Below are 15958 nucleotides of genomic sequence, written 5' to 3' on the forward strand. Positions count from 1 at the left end.
AACCCTAGAAGAGTGATAGCTGTGCATTTAATTATTGGGTCTTTCTCCATGGAATTCAGATAATCATTTTTAATTTCCCATTAGTATTCAAATACCAGAAATACGTATTCAATAGATTTAACTCACAAGTTTTCACAATTGAACATATTAGGGTCAAGATATGTATTTTGAGATGAAAAAAAATTAAGTTTGTATGACTACACCCTGTATATCAATTGGTGAAACGTTATCTGCATCGTTTGTTTTAATTTATGATTTATCATTATGTGAATTGAATGTTTGACATAAACAATGTCAAAACACAGGATACACAGCAGAAAAAAATAGAAAATACTGTAATTCTGCAACTGAAATGTAATAATTTTCAATATTTGGATGTATATTGTATATTTTTTATGTACATCATACTGAAACTTCTACATCTTAACTAATCTAATTAATCATCAGTGTTTTTGTTAGACATTTGGGTTGTTTTCTCTAAAAGAGAAAAGCTATTATAAATAACAGTGTATGTTGGTGGGAGTGTAAATTAGTTCAACCACTGTGGAAGACAGTGTGGTGATCCTCAAGGATCTAGAACCAGCAATCCCATTACTGGGTATATACCCAAAGGATTATAAATCATTCTACTATAAAGACACATGCACACATATGTTTATTGCAGCACTGTTTACAATAGCAAACACTTGGAACCAACCCACATGCCTGTCAATGATACACTAGATAAAGAAAATGTGGCACATACACACCATGGAATACTATGCAGCCATAAAAAAGAATGAGTTCATGTCCCTTGCAGGGACATGGATGAAGCTAGAAACCATCATTCTCGGCAAACTAACACAGGAACAGAAAACCAAACACATCATGTTCTCACTTGTAAGCAGAAGTTGAACAATGAGAACACGTGGACACAGGGAGGAGAACATCATAAGCCAGGACCCCTCAGGGGATAGGGGGCAAGGGGAGGGAGAGCATTAGGACAAATAGCTAATGCATGTGGAGTTTAAAACCTACATGGGGTTGATGAGTGCAGCAAACCACCATGGCACATGTATACCTATGTAACTAACCTGCATGTTCTGCACATGTATCCCAGAGCTTAAAGTAAAATTAAAAATAAATAAATAACAGTGTAAAAACCTCATTTAGATAAATCTTTGTCATTGGCAAAATGCATCCGTATGACTGGTTTCAAATGTCTGGTGAAACTGCTACGCCAGAGAAAATATACAATTAAAAATTTTAGGGCCGGGCGCGGTGGCTCATGCCTATAATCCCAACACTTTGGGAGGCCGAGGTGGGCGGATCACGAGGTCAGGAGATCAAGACCATCCTAGCTAACACGGAGAATCCCCATCTCTACTAAAAATAGAAAAAATTAGCCAGGCATGGTGACAGGCGCTTGTAGTCCCAGCTACTCGGGAAGCTGAGGCAGGAGAATGGTATGAACCTGGGAGGCAGAGGTTGCAGTGAGCCGAAATTGCGCCAAACTGCACTCCAGCCTGGGCTACAGAAGCAGACTCCGTCTCAAAAAAAAAAAAAAAAAAAAAAAAAAAAAAAAAAAAAATTAACAGTTAAATTCAAGCTGTTTTTCACTAGAAATAAGAATGCATATCCATTTATCTGTAAATCAAAGAATAGTAAAATAGTATTAATTTCCCTTTTATATTGTATTATTTTGTGAATGTTTACTCATATTCCCAGGTCCATTTTTCTACTGGGATTTGTCATGCTTTTTGTTAGAAATTTTAATACTTATGTATGTTAATGGATATTGCAAGTGTTTTCTAATGTATTAATATATATGTGTTTTGGTTGACTTAAAATATATAATTTAACATCATTATATACAACTGTTAAGTAAAATGATAATTCTGATTTTTGCCTTTTTTGTTGTGTGTGTGTGTGTGTGTGTGTGTGTGTGTGTGTGTGTGTGTGTGTAAAGAGAGACAGAGAGAGACAGGGAGATAGAGACAGCGCCTTTAATCAGAGCCAATCCTGATGAGTAAAACAGACCTGCCATCTAGATACTTATTAATACATTCTACTAGGCCTATTCTTTATTTCTGGACCCTGATGTCCGCTTTGTTTTTTAAGTAATTCAGATATTAGATTTATACAGTTATAATCTTGTCATTTGAATTATGCATTGTTCCTCCTTGTCAATATTTTCACAACTCTACTCGAATATTTACTCTTCAAAATGGATTTTGCAATCATTTTATCAAGAACAAAAAAAAAAACATGCTATTGAAAATTTGGCTGAAAAAGTAACAATACAGAAAACATAAATTTAAGGAGCATTGACATGTTTGAAATGGTGATGCTTTCTCTTAGGAACATAATATGTCTCTCTTTTAAATCAATCCTCCTTTCAGTCCTTTGTCAAGTTCTATAGTCTGCGTACACTATTGTTTTTGAGTACTGTAAGCAGTCTTTCTCTGCATGAAGCAAAACAAATTCATTTAGCAGAAGGAGCTTACTACCCTGAGTGCCCCACACATAATTACCAAGACCTTCTGTCTTCAGCAGACACCTCCCAAAGGGGTCTCTGGTCCTGTGGCTGGGACAGGGTCCACTGTGCTCACATCCTGAGGCTCTGCTGGTCACCTTCCCCTTTCTGCCTGCAGGATTGGGTCTGCACAATTGCTTGTGTTGCTGCCAATCATCTCTAAATCCCTGAACTACATTAGTGACACCCCAGTGCAGGCCTGTTCTACAGTCAACCTCCCCTAAACTCTTGGTTTGCCACCTTCTGCAGTCACAAGTCAGCAGAAACGTTCTATCCACCTCTGGCAGCAGCCCTTTCAGAAGGGCTCCCACAGCAAAGGTGATGCAATTTGTTTCCTTTATAACACAAGGTTCCAACCACTGGTAGGCACATGGAAGAGTGGGTAAAAGTTGTTCAGGAATGCATGAGAAGAGTTGCCCAGGCCCTGGTGGCCTTTCCCTCTGACAACAAGGCCTGTGGTGCCATCTGTCTCAAAGGGCAGGGTAATGGCCCTCACCCCTGCTGACTGCCTTCCTCCTTTGCTCAGATTCTGGCTTGCAGAGAATCACAGTTCCATATTCAGGTTCTACCTTCTGCCCTAGCCAAAGGCCTCTCCCCAGTTTTCTGCCCCAGGGAGCAACCATTGTTAGTTTATGTTCTTCCAAAGATATTCATTGCATACACAATCTTCTATGTGAACTTTCATACATAAAATGTTTCCAATCAGATTGTTCTTATATTTATATTAGACTACTACTCCCCATTTTGTGTTTTGCTATTTTGTGAAAATATAAGTCTCTCAGGGATGATAATTGCATTTAGGTCCATAGGATAAAAAGTGACATCATTTGTAAACTCCTAAATATTGTTCCACGGTATAAATATATTTATTCATCAATCCCATGTTGATAGGATTTTATGCTCTTTCTGTACTTCACTGTAATAGACAAAGCAACACCTTTAGGGACATGTGCTTTTTTCCACATTTAAATCCCCATCTACTTTGGGAGGCCGAGGCGGGCGGATCACGAGGTCAGGAGATCGAGACCACGGTGAAACCCCGTCTCTACTAAAAATACAAAAAATTAGCCGGGCGCAGTTGTGGGCGCCTGTAGTCCCAGCTACTCGGGAGGCTGAGGCAGGAGAATGGCGTGAACCCGGGAGGCGGAGCTTGCAGTGAGCCGAGATCGCGCCACTGCACTCCACCCTGGGCGACAGAGCGAGACTCCGTCTCAAAAAATAAATAAATAAATCCCCATCTATGGGATGCTATGAAACTGGTCTCCAAAAAGATCACTCTGCTCATCCTCCAATCAACATGGAGTTATTTGTACACCAGGCACTTGAAGATGACTATCTCATTAAAGCTTTAATTCGCATTTTCCTTATTATGAGTGGTATTGATGCTGTTTTCATATTTAGTAGGCCTTTAAGAATTCCTTTTCTGTAAGTTATCAATTTATGTCGTTGGCCTATTTTTCTACTAGAATCTTTCTTCTAACTGTCTTACAGCTTATTAGTTTAGGAGAATTACAATTTTTTCTGAGATCAAATATTTAAAAATCTCAGTTTGTTATTTTTATTTCAACTTTAAAAAGTGGCATTGACCAATTATCTCTGTCAATTGTCTTTTAGTTTCACACCGTAAAATGGATTGACTTTGGAGTGGTTTGGGGATTTGTGTATGGTAAGAAAAACATTTCATAATTTTAGTAATGTAAACAAAAATCCCATGGTTCTAGTAATTTATGTTTGCATTTTTTTTTATTCCACATGATGCTACTTTGAAAGTTTTATATTATATGAATACAAGACAGCTATTTGTTTGTCAAGGAACAAAGACAGTCAATGTTGTAAGGTTGACCATAAAACACACACATATTGTAGGCCAAATTAGCATCATGTTAAATAGGGTAAAAATGCAACTAAATATGAACGTACACATATATATTATTATTTTTCATTGAGCACTTTTAAATTAAAAGTAGGTATTGAATTGACTCAATGCCTTCTCAGCATTTAACATACTCAGATTTTTTTCTTGTTTGATTATGACTATAATGATTCTGACTTTTCTTTTTTAATTTTTTCCTCCTGGTTATAAGCTCCATCTGTTCTTGGCAAATTACTCCTCTGATATGCTGCTTGTTTATGTCTACCAACATTTTATTTCGAATTTTTAATCAGTGGTTATAATTAAGATTTTACTATAGTTTTTATGAATTTGAACACTCATGTATTTTGTTTTTCATATCAAGATCATGCCTCTTTCATGAAAAAAACTTGGAACAGAAATGTGAACTCTATCTCTGCACACTCTAGAGCAGTTTGGAAAGATTAAGGCCGGCCAGGCATGGTGGCTCATGCCTGTAACCCAGCACTTTGGGAGGTCAAGGCGGGTGGATCACCTGAAGTAAGGAGTTCGAGACCAGCCTGGCCAGCATGGTGAAACCCTGTCTCTACTAAAAGTACAAAAATTAGCCGGGTGTGGTGGTGGGCGCCTGCAATCCCAGCTACTCGGGAGGCTGAGGCAGGAGAATTGCTTGAACCCAGGAGGCGGAGGTTGTAGTAAGCCGAGATCACGCCATTGCACTCCAGCCTGGAGGAGAAGAGCAAGACTTCATCTCAAAAAAAAAAAGAGAAAAGAAAAGAAAGATTAAAGCCATGTGGCTCTAATTCATCTGTGAAATGTTGTGAATCTCTTGCATATTTTTTCTTTGATTAAATTACTGCTTTTATTATTAATTTTGATATTTCAGCAGCAGCTTTTGACCATTTTCACTTTGCTAGAACACTGACCTATTAAACTAGCTTTTGAATTATTTTTGGAAATATATTTCCATTTCCAAAGTGTCAATCCTTATCCTATCAGCTTTCACTGTTGTGTGTCTTATTTGGAGTATTTTGCTTATTTGTACTTAAAAAAAGATTTTTCTTACTAGTTTACCTCAGAGCATATTTTATTTTAATTTTCAAAGAACAAGCTCTCATACTAATACATATCAGCTTTATTTTTCTAAAATGGCATCCTATGTTTTTCCAGAGGATGGCACACAGGGTCTGAAGTCATAGAGCCCACCAATCTCAAGCCTGGTCAAGAACATGAAATTTTCCCTCTTTCTCTGTCTTCTTCATCCCTTCTTTTACTGTATTTTAAACTATTCATCTTTAGTATAATTACTGAAATTAGTTAAGACTTTTACAAGAGAGCCCAGGGGTTGTCAATTTGGCCTTCAGTCCTAGAAATATCTTTGAAATAAGGAAACAAAAAAGGTCTAACTACTTACTAGAATGAAAGAACAGTACTCAAATGTATAGGTAAAAGAAAAATTAACACCTCATTAAGACAATCTTACACACTAACTTTGTCAAAACACATTAGAAAAATATCCATATTTATTTTCTTCTCTAGGTCAATTTATATTCCTTGAAATTATCAAGTTCCTATAAATCAGAATTACTCTTTTTACAAAATTGTATTATCAATGTTTTAAAGACAATTTATGAACATTTGTGATTTACATCTTCTGTACTTAATAGTGTCTCATTTTTCATAGTTCTCCCTGGCAAATTTTTGGTAGTTTGTATTTTTCTAGAAAAGTCTTTCAATATGGTATAAGCTAAGGAAGTAGACATAGTAATTTTTAGTTCAATAAAAAATCACTTATTTATATTCACATCTTATCTTTAAAAAGAGTAGTAATACAATTCAAATATTATAAATCCATGAGGACAACAAATATATTTGTATAGGTCTTGCTTTGGATGAAAAGCAGAGAGCAGAGGAAGGAATGGTAATTAGTGAAGCAGGACAGAGGAAGCTTAGGTGAGAATAGAAGCATAGCAGAGTGCCTGCTGCAGATGAGGAGGAGAGAAGGTGGCTTGAAGAGACAGAGAGAGGATTGAGGCCTAGAGAGGTTGTTATAAATGTGTATAAGAATGAGGCAGGACTATAAAAAAGGAGTTCATAGCATCTCTGTATTACACACAGAAGCATCAACGCTGGCCCTGGCTCCAGCCTACTTAAAGCAGAGTGGATTGCAAGTTTATGATTTACTGCATAGGCAACACATTGAAAGATGTTTCTCTAAAGGAAACAAATCAACTCTTTGGGGGCCAGTCCTAAGAGAGATATTGAGGCACTGGTACCCTAAATCAAAGATTGTCACTCTCAACGAGTATTTTTAAAAGCCAGACACAAGTTAAAGGTGATAAAGACAGATTTTATTTAGTAATAACTACTGCAAGAGATGTTAAAGCCCACTGTATGCCTGTAATCTCAGTGACTAGAGAGGCTGGGGTGGAAGCGTCACTTGGGCCTGGGAGTTCGAGACCAGCCTGGAAACACAGTGAGACCCTTTCTAAGAAAAAAACAAAAGAACAAAACAAAGACACAACCCAAAAAAACCCCATTGTAGCCTGAGGTGAATTCTGCTGAAACAAAAGGCAAGAGAGTTTTTAAATGCTATGATATACAAACAAACAAACAAAAAAACAAAAAAACAAACAGAAACAAAACAAAGCAAAACAAAGAATCGAAAAAGGCAGTGAAGGGCATTATGATGGATTTGGTCCCTGAGACTAGCCAATCTGGGTTTGTGATATGGTTTGGCTCTGTGTCCCCACCCAAATCTCATCTGGAATTGTAATCCTCATGTGTCAGGGGAGGGACTTGGTGGGAGGTGACTGTATCACGGGGGCAGATTTCCCCCATGCTGTTCTCATGATAGTGAGTGAGTTATCATGGGAGTTGATGGTTTAAAAGTGTGGCACCTCCCCTCTTTCTCTCTCTCTCCTGCTGCCTTCATTCCCTTTTGCCCTGTGCCATGATTTTAAGTTTCCTGAGGCCTCCCCAGCCATGTGGAACTATGAGTCAATTAAACCTCTTTTCATCATAATTACTCAGTCTCAGGCAGTTCTTTATAGCAGTATGAGAACGGACTAATGCAGTTTGCTAATTGGTGCTTTATAGAGGAGAAACAAACATCTCATACCTTCATGATAGGAGGTAGTGATGCAAGTTGGAAAAAGGTGACCTCTGAGATTAGGCCCTTCCCCTCCCTCAGGGACTGTGAGAGAGAGTGAGAGCTACTCTTTGAGTGTTTGCATTTCAAAGAGGTGGCTCTCAGGTCCTTGAGGAGACAGTTCTGGGCAGTAGAAGATTTATATCTCAAAGGGGTAGAGAAAGGATTTAGAACTATAAGCTTTCTAAACTAACTACTCTGAGAGGTGGTCCAGGGGCTTTTCTGGCCATCACCGGGTTTTGGCTAAAACCAACAGTAAATTCTTCTGGCAATGTTGAGGTTTCTCAGTTGGGCATTGAACAGCAGATAGGATCATCCAAAGGGCATGACCCGAAGCTGCTAGAAGTCATGCTATAGTTTGGTCAGGTCTCTTAGTGAGGCATTTGGGCAGAGTCGTTCTGTATTAAATGTGAATGGTGACCAACATATTCGAGGAGAGCTGGCAACTGGAAAGAGAAAGATGAACTAAAAACAATGAGGAGAAAATAGGCCTAGAACAAAAGAATGATGCAGATTCAGGGTACAGAGGAGAATTAAGCAACAACAGAGTGAAACTAGGCCAAATCTATCTTACAAACCACTAATTGACATCCTTATAGGCAGACATCTATATATTTACACAAACACATCAATGTGTATATGTATATATATATAAAACAAATCAATTTAATTCAATAGAATACCTTTAAAATAATGTTGAAGATTATTATCTCAAAAAAAAACAAAACAAAATAAAATAATGAGGTAAAGATTTAAAATATTACTAACATTTACACATATAAGAGAACAGAGAATGAGTCCAAAAGGAAATATCAATGCTGTCAAGGTCAACAGGCAGCAGATTGCATGGGTACAGTTAATGCCCAGCACATTTAGCGAAATGAAGATCCACAACTAAATCCATAAGTGTGAAACCTTAATACATCATAAAAGCTTTTAGAATGTAAGTAAAATCTCCTAAGAAGGAATAAGGAGTACTTGAATATCAGGCTTCTCTTTAACACTCAGTTCACCAGAGGTTGATTGAAGAAGGCCTTTACATACTGGGGAAAGGTTTCAAACCTAAAAGACTAAATCATCTCTGAAAATAGAAAATAAATGCAAAGACAGGATAAACAAATTTGCAACTCATCTATTAATTCTAATTAGAGCACACTCATGGAAGAGTCCAGAAAGACTCTTGGGAATGAGAGAAATAAAATGTTCCAACTAATGGAACTTTAATCAGCCCAGAGGTTATGAGGAACGGCAGAGTGCAGTACAGAAAACTGTTCACATTTGCATCCAGAGTAGTTACATCTGAAAGTCACGGGGGTCATGACTTTAGGCCTAGAGAAAGGAAAGCATAATCATAGTGCGCAATTTGTGTGTTAAATAAACCATATTTAAGTAGTGATAATTATGTACCAATTGTTTATTTTTAGAATCAATCTGCAAAATCAAATATCGTTATGCTTAGTAATATGAACAGTACAAATGAAAAGATTCAGAGTTTGGGAGGTGGAGGTGATGGGAAGGATAAGACGATCTAACATGAAATGGAAATTTGGACAGGGTGCAGTGGCTCATGTCTGTAATCTCAGCACTTTGGGAGGCCGAGGCGGGGGGATCACTTGAGGTCAGGAGTTTGAGACCAGCCTGGCCAACATGGTGAAACCCCATCTCTACTAAAAATACAATATTAGCTGGGCATGGTGGCGAGCGTCTGTAATCCCAGCTACTGGGGAGGCTGAGGCATGAGAATTGCTTGAACCCTGGAGATGGAGGTTGCAGTGAACAGAGATAGTGCCACTGCCCTCCATCCTGGGCAACAGAATGAGACTCTGTCTAAAAGAAAAAGAAAGAAAAAAAAATTTGTTCACTGACTTTTCTATTGGGATCTGCTAAAGAGCTAGAAGTATCCTAAATTGTGGGAAGAAAATGATGGTGGAGAGGAGGCTGGAGGAGGTGGCGAGAATGCACAACTCTCACATCAGTGTCCCTGAGATACAGAAATTGGTGTTCTGTGTATTGGCCTCAGCTTTATGAGGTGAAGCCCAGCCATATTAGGAAATAAATAGGGCAGAGTTTCATCCATTTTGTTCCATCTGCCTAAGAGTGAAGATAGGGCCAATATTTTGCCATTAGAATAACTGGCAAGTTTATTTTTTAGAGTTTTATTTTCCAAAATTTTCTCTTGATTGGCCTGTTTTATTTGGAAATTGGAAGAGGTTTTATGAAAGCTGTTTGCCAGCTGACATTTTGTACTAGAATTATTTTGATGGATCTGAATCAGTTGAGAGCACTGGCCTTTCCAAAGATCTTTTCCTGGCATGAAAGAATTACACTCAAGTAACATATTTTTGCTGCTGAGGTTCTAGATAAAGACACAGTTGTAGACCAGTAGAGAAGTATTATTCATGCATTTCTTCTTTGTACTCTTCTAGAATTTGTCTTTATGCTATTAAGACTACTCATTTTTCTGTGTTTTTCTTTAATCTTTGCAATTTTGAAAGTATTTAAGCATAAAAATTTGCTACTTGGAAAAGCTCCAATATGTTTTATAAAGTTTTCACACGCAAGGTTTGTATTATTGTCCAAAACCTTAATAATTGGACTTGAATTTCCTCTTTGATTCAAAACAATTTCAGGAATGTACATTCAATTTTTCAGTGGTTGCATTTGTTCTGACATTTTTATTAGTAATATGTGGGTTTAACCAATTGCTACCTCCATCCATGACTTCTCTGAAATATCTCCACCTAGACGCCTGAGTGCCATTTTAGGTTTGATGTGGCTGGAATAGAACTCTAGATTCCACTGCCCCTCCACAATCTTTTCCTCTTCCAGTCTTGTCCTAACAGAACTGAGCAAATGGCATGACAAGCCATTTATCACTCCAAATGTTCATGCCAAAATCATAAACACTATCTATAATTCTTACTGTATCTCCAATGTCAAATCCATCAGCCAGTTCCATCTTACCTGTGTGCACCCCTGTTATGCCCACTTCTCTCCGTCTCTACCTCTACCTCCTTACTCCACCCATAGCCACCTCTTCCTTGTGCTACTGCATGGTATTGTCATCTGTATTCTCACTTCTATTATTTAGTTCTTATAATCAAATCACAAAGCAGCCAGTGTGATCTTAAAATAGAAAACAGATCTTGTCATCCTTTCCACTGTATTTGACAAAAAAATCCATGCTCTTTGCAATGGAATAAAAGCCTGCACATGAACTGGTGCCTGTATAATTTGGAGATTTTGGCTCTTCCCACTGTCTCCCTCATTTACTAAACTTTTTTCTGTGCATGCACTTCCCAAGCTCATTTTGACTTCATGACTACTTGGAGTTCTCTGTGGCTGGAAACTCTGCCCCATTTCTTTGCACACCTGGCTCTCCACATAGAGCCATCCCTTCATCACCCAGCATAAATCAGTTCTCCCCATCTCTGCTTAGTCACTTTCTGTCCTAACATCTTATTTTTTTTCCTTCTTATGTTGTTTCTTACCTTTTGCAACCAAATAAAGTTCATATTATTTAAGGTATTAATCCTGTTTTAATTATAATATTGGTTACCTCAAATATTATTTAATTATCTAATGGCAATTTAATATTTAAGTCTGGAATTATTACCATCATTTAAAATGCCTAACACAACTCCATTAATAATTTTAGTAATTTACAAAAAAACAAATGAGTCTCATTAAGAAAACACAGATAAAATTGTTCACATATTCTCAAAAACAAATCTTCAAAAAAAGTATATCAGGACTATTAAAGCAACTATAAAGACTTGAATAGAAATTTCACTCATCACAAAGATCTACATGGGTAACGCCAGAAACCTTAGACCAGTTTTGCATGGAAAAGTTTTTATTTTAATGGCAGTACTAACAATATTCTAGGGCAGAAATGATACTCCAGTTAAAACAGAGACATAAAGCTGGAGATGGAGAGCTGATAGGCATTGATTGTTTCTTATTGTTGCCTGTTGCTTCTTGCTTTGAACATACAAAGCAAAACAAGGAAACAAATATCTCATTCGCTTTGGTCCAGTTCATGAAATAACAACCACAAATTGATTATTCTGACACCATAGCCACCTTAAAAGTAAAGTGAAGAATAAACTGCAACCAAGTGCAACATCTGATAAAATTAATGGGAAGGAGATGAGCTGTGTGATGGCCAGGAGGCAATCAGAATTTTAGTAGGCACAGAATATCTGGTGTGGTTCATTAGGCAATCGGAATGCCATGTGTGTATATACACACACATACACACACACCTACATAGGGTTTAACTTACAGGCACACACACACACCCGAGAGAGAGAAAGTCTAACTTACAAAAGCAAAGATTAAATCAAATGCCTTATAGTTTGGGTGTTGGCAACTAAAGATAACTTCCCACCCTCATATTAGAGACCCATCCCCAGAAGAAATCCTCTGCCCCAGGACCCAGCTGGCATGAAGAAGTGAGCGAGCTGTATAGCACAGGCGCTCTCCAGGGTGCTGCAGTTGACCCACACATTTTCCTTCTCCACCAATGATTTCATCATCTATCTTTAGCGTAGCTCTGAGGGATTTCAAACATCTTTCTACAGTTTCTCATGCCACCAGTATAGCAGTAGGTATCAGGATTTTAAGCATTTGTCTTTTTAGACATCTTTGTCTCGACATTTTTTCTTGGTAAGCATGTATTTATCAACAGGCACATGTATTTTCTCTTAATCTCTGATAAGTAATTTATCAAGGTAATGTAATATGAGAAATGTAGGCATTTGTATTGTATTTTCTCCATAAATTATGTCTGTTGTTGCCCATTGAATCACCACTATCATTTCTGTCCAGTTTCTCACTGGGGCTTACTTGAGATATTTTGAAATAAACACAATCAATCAGGATTTTATTATGCAAGTGCCATAAATGAATACACATATCATTTTTCTAAAAAATTAACTTGGAGGCTGGGTGTGGTGGCTCATGCCTGTAATCTCAGCACTTTGGGAGGCCCAGGCAGGTGGATCACCTGAGATCAGGAGTTCGAGACCAGCCTAGCCAACATAGTGAAATTCCATCTCTACTAAAAATAGAAAAATTATCTGGGCATAGTGGCAGGTGCCTGTAATCCCAGCTACTTGGGAGGTTGAGGCAGGAGAATGGCTGGAACCCAGGAGGCAGTGGTTGGAGTGAGCTGAGATTGCATCATCGCACTCCAGTCTCAAAAAAAAAAAAGAAAAAAAAAAGAAAGAAAAGAAAACATTGACTTAGAGCAGAACATGTACTTTTATGTATTTAATGAAGCACAAATTAAAATAGTTTAATTGTAGGTAACAGAGAAGTCTGGATGAAGCAAAATCATTTTTTTTCTAGCCTGCTGTTAGAAGGTGAAATAAAGCAAAATCTGGACTAACATAGGAACTCACGTAAAAAAAAGGTGCTGCAGTAACTGACCAAGCTTTAGCAAGGGGATGAACATTACCATTGAAGAGGAGAAAGTTGACTACATTACATTGTGTGACCAGTGTCAACATGGTCATGGAACTGATATTTTTACCTCCAGAGACAGGTCTCTAAACACTTTGTCACACTGAACCCGTGTCTTTCAATCTTGTCTACACAGTAGAATTATCTTGGGGTGGTGTGTGTATATGTTTGTGTGTGTGTGTGTGTGTGTGTGTGTGTGTGTGTTTAATGTCAGTGTCCTATCTTTGAAGTTGAATTGTGTCGAAGCCCTATTTTGTAAATAGCTTCCCCGTGATTCCAATGTGAAGTCAAGTTTAAGAAGTTGAGAATTATACTGATTTTTGTGATGAGGAATCAAAAAGAGCCATCTGTCCCCACAGACAATGCTTAAGACCTACAGTTACTATTCTCAAATTTTGATCCAGTCTTTGGAATCCTGGAGTTGTACTGGTTGCTCCAACAGTCAAAACTTGTACTTCCTGGCTGGGCGCAGTGGCTCACACCTGTAATCTCAGCACTTCGGGAGGCCGAGGCGGGTGGATCACCTGAGGTCAGGAGTTCTAGACCAGCCTGGCCAACATGGTGAAACCCCGTCTCTACTAAAAATACAAAAATTAGTCGGATGTGGTGGCAAGCACCTGTAATCCCAGCTACTTAGAAGGCTAAGGCAGGAAAATCACTTGAACCCGGGAGGCAGAGGGTGCAGTGAGCAGAGATCGCCCCATTACACTCCAGCCTGGGGGACAAGAACAAGACTTTGTCTCAAAAACAAAACAAAATAAAACAAAACAAAAAAACAAAAAAACTTGTACTTCCTGAAAAGACACAGACTGGACTGTCTTAAGCCAGATAACTGACTTTTATTCTTTCTCTGCTTGATGTAGAAATATTTATCTACATTTATTTTGACATCATATAATCCAACCCCTGTCAGTACCAACTTGACAAGCAAGAGCAGATACATATGAAATCTAGAAGGAACAGGATCGGATATACATAGCCAGGGGATTTACATGTCAGGAGATAGAAGGGACTGGGCATGGCAGTTGTTCATGAGGCTCAAGGACCATCTTACACAGTAATTGGGGCACAGCATTATCATTCATCATCATGCGCATGGAGTCCAGGGAAATCAGAGGCAAAGGTCTGTTTGGAAGTGGGTTCACAGGTGGATTCCCCTGGCTCTGACTTTGGCAAATGGTTAATTTTTCTCAAATGATTTTTTTTAGTTTGGGTATGCGAGTGTGCTAGTGCAAGACCACTACTCAAAGTGATTACCAGATAATTGTGCGTGTGTCAATTTAGTTATGGGCTATAGTTGTTCTGTTGGATTATGGGAAAATAAAAATATCAGTTCAGTGAATGGTTGGACCTTAGTCAGAGCGAATCACCCAGGACTGGCTGCAGCCATGGCAGTATGGACCTCCACTGTCTGGGTAACCAGGGATTGAGATTGTTGTTTAAAGGGATAAAGCATTCTTCTTTATCTTGGAGGCATGTCTTCATTAGTGCTAGGTGCTATGTTTCTGGTAACAGAAGCCCAGTTCCCAGGTCACGGGGCAGAATGAATAGGATTTCTCATTCATCCCCAAGGGCTGCCGGTGACTTTTGTCTGTTTATCTGTTGAAACCCATTTTGTGGACGTTAGCACTCTTATATTCTAAATTACTGATATTCTGGTGCTAGTCAACACCTTCTTCCATCTTCAAACAAGTCCTTCTCCCTCCCCAGCAGAAAAAATAAACTCTGGTTATGACAACATAATCAACCATAAGGCCTCTTTTTATCCAGGAAATACATTTGTGGTCTATGTGAGCTAAGAGCACCCTGCCTGGCAATGATAAATGACCCAGGAATTGCATTCATCATAATAGCAATTATGCCAGACTTGCACTGATATTGTATCCAATTTTTAAGCCTCATTTAGGATCTATGTCTGACTGAACTTAATACTTTACAGGAATAATGTTAATTTTTCATTTGACTATGGATGATATTTATTAACAGGTACACTGGTGTTTATTTCAGTGTAAGATCTTGACTCTTGATTTCCTACAATGCAATCTGCACTCTTGTGCCTCTGGCAAATAGTACCATCTACGGTTACAACTCTTGGAATCAGATAATAAAATGACCCCTGGGTCAGTGCAGTAAAGACTTTGACATTGACTGATGCTTTAATAGCTTGTGATGACTTCTTGTGAACAGGATCCCTTGGAAATGGTCTTTCTTCCAGCACTTCCCACCCTTCTTTCTCAGGTTAAGGCAGTGAATTAATGGTGCTTTCACTATTGTTTAACTTCGAGCTTTCCTTTCAGTTAAGTGGTGTTTTATGATGTTTTGCCCTAAAGGATATTGTATGAACTATCCCTAAAATGTTCACAGGGCTTGGAAAGAAAATTTCCCAAGTTTGGGGTTTATTAAAATAAAATCTTCCCAAATGACAAACTATATTAAACCTATTAGCTGCCTCCCCTACCATGAAGAAAGTTTACTCCTCCCTTAACGCAAATTTTATATGTTACACTCCACACGAAATGTTCCACAGGGGTTTCTGGTCTACCTCCAAGAGCTCCCCTCTCCTGGATGCTTTTATAGCACTCTTGGGTCTCCATTGTCTGGGAATTAGGGAACTCAGCATGGACTGGATATTACCCTCCTATTTTTTCCCATCTAGCCCAGTAGCTAGCACTCAGTGAGTGCTCCTGAGCTCCAGCCACCTACAGTTTTCTTTTTCACTTGGATTAAAGCATGCCTAATGTTGAATTACTTACATCATATAAATTTTGAAGCAGTAAAATGACTTATATTTTGACTTCAGTATTTATGAAGGTACATTATTAAACATTTTAATAACTCAATAAAGGATAAAAATACATCAGTATAAGCTGAATTCATTATATATATAATCTACATGTATAATGAGTATATATGTACTTCAGCATGCTTTCTCTCTAAATATGGAAATATTTATATTATTTTAATTATTCAA

Source organism: Macaca mulatta, chromosome 3 (genome assembly GCF_049350105.2).
Source record: "Macaca mulatta isolate MMU2019108-1 chromosome 3, T2T-MMU8v2.0, whole genome shotgun sequence".
Classification (NCBI taxonomy): domain Eukaryota; kingdom Metazoa; phylum Chordata; class Mammalia; order Primates; family Cercopithecidae; genus Macaca; species Macaca mulatta.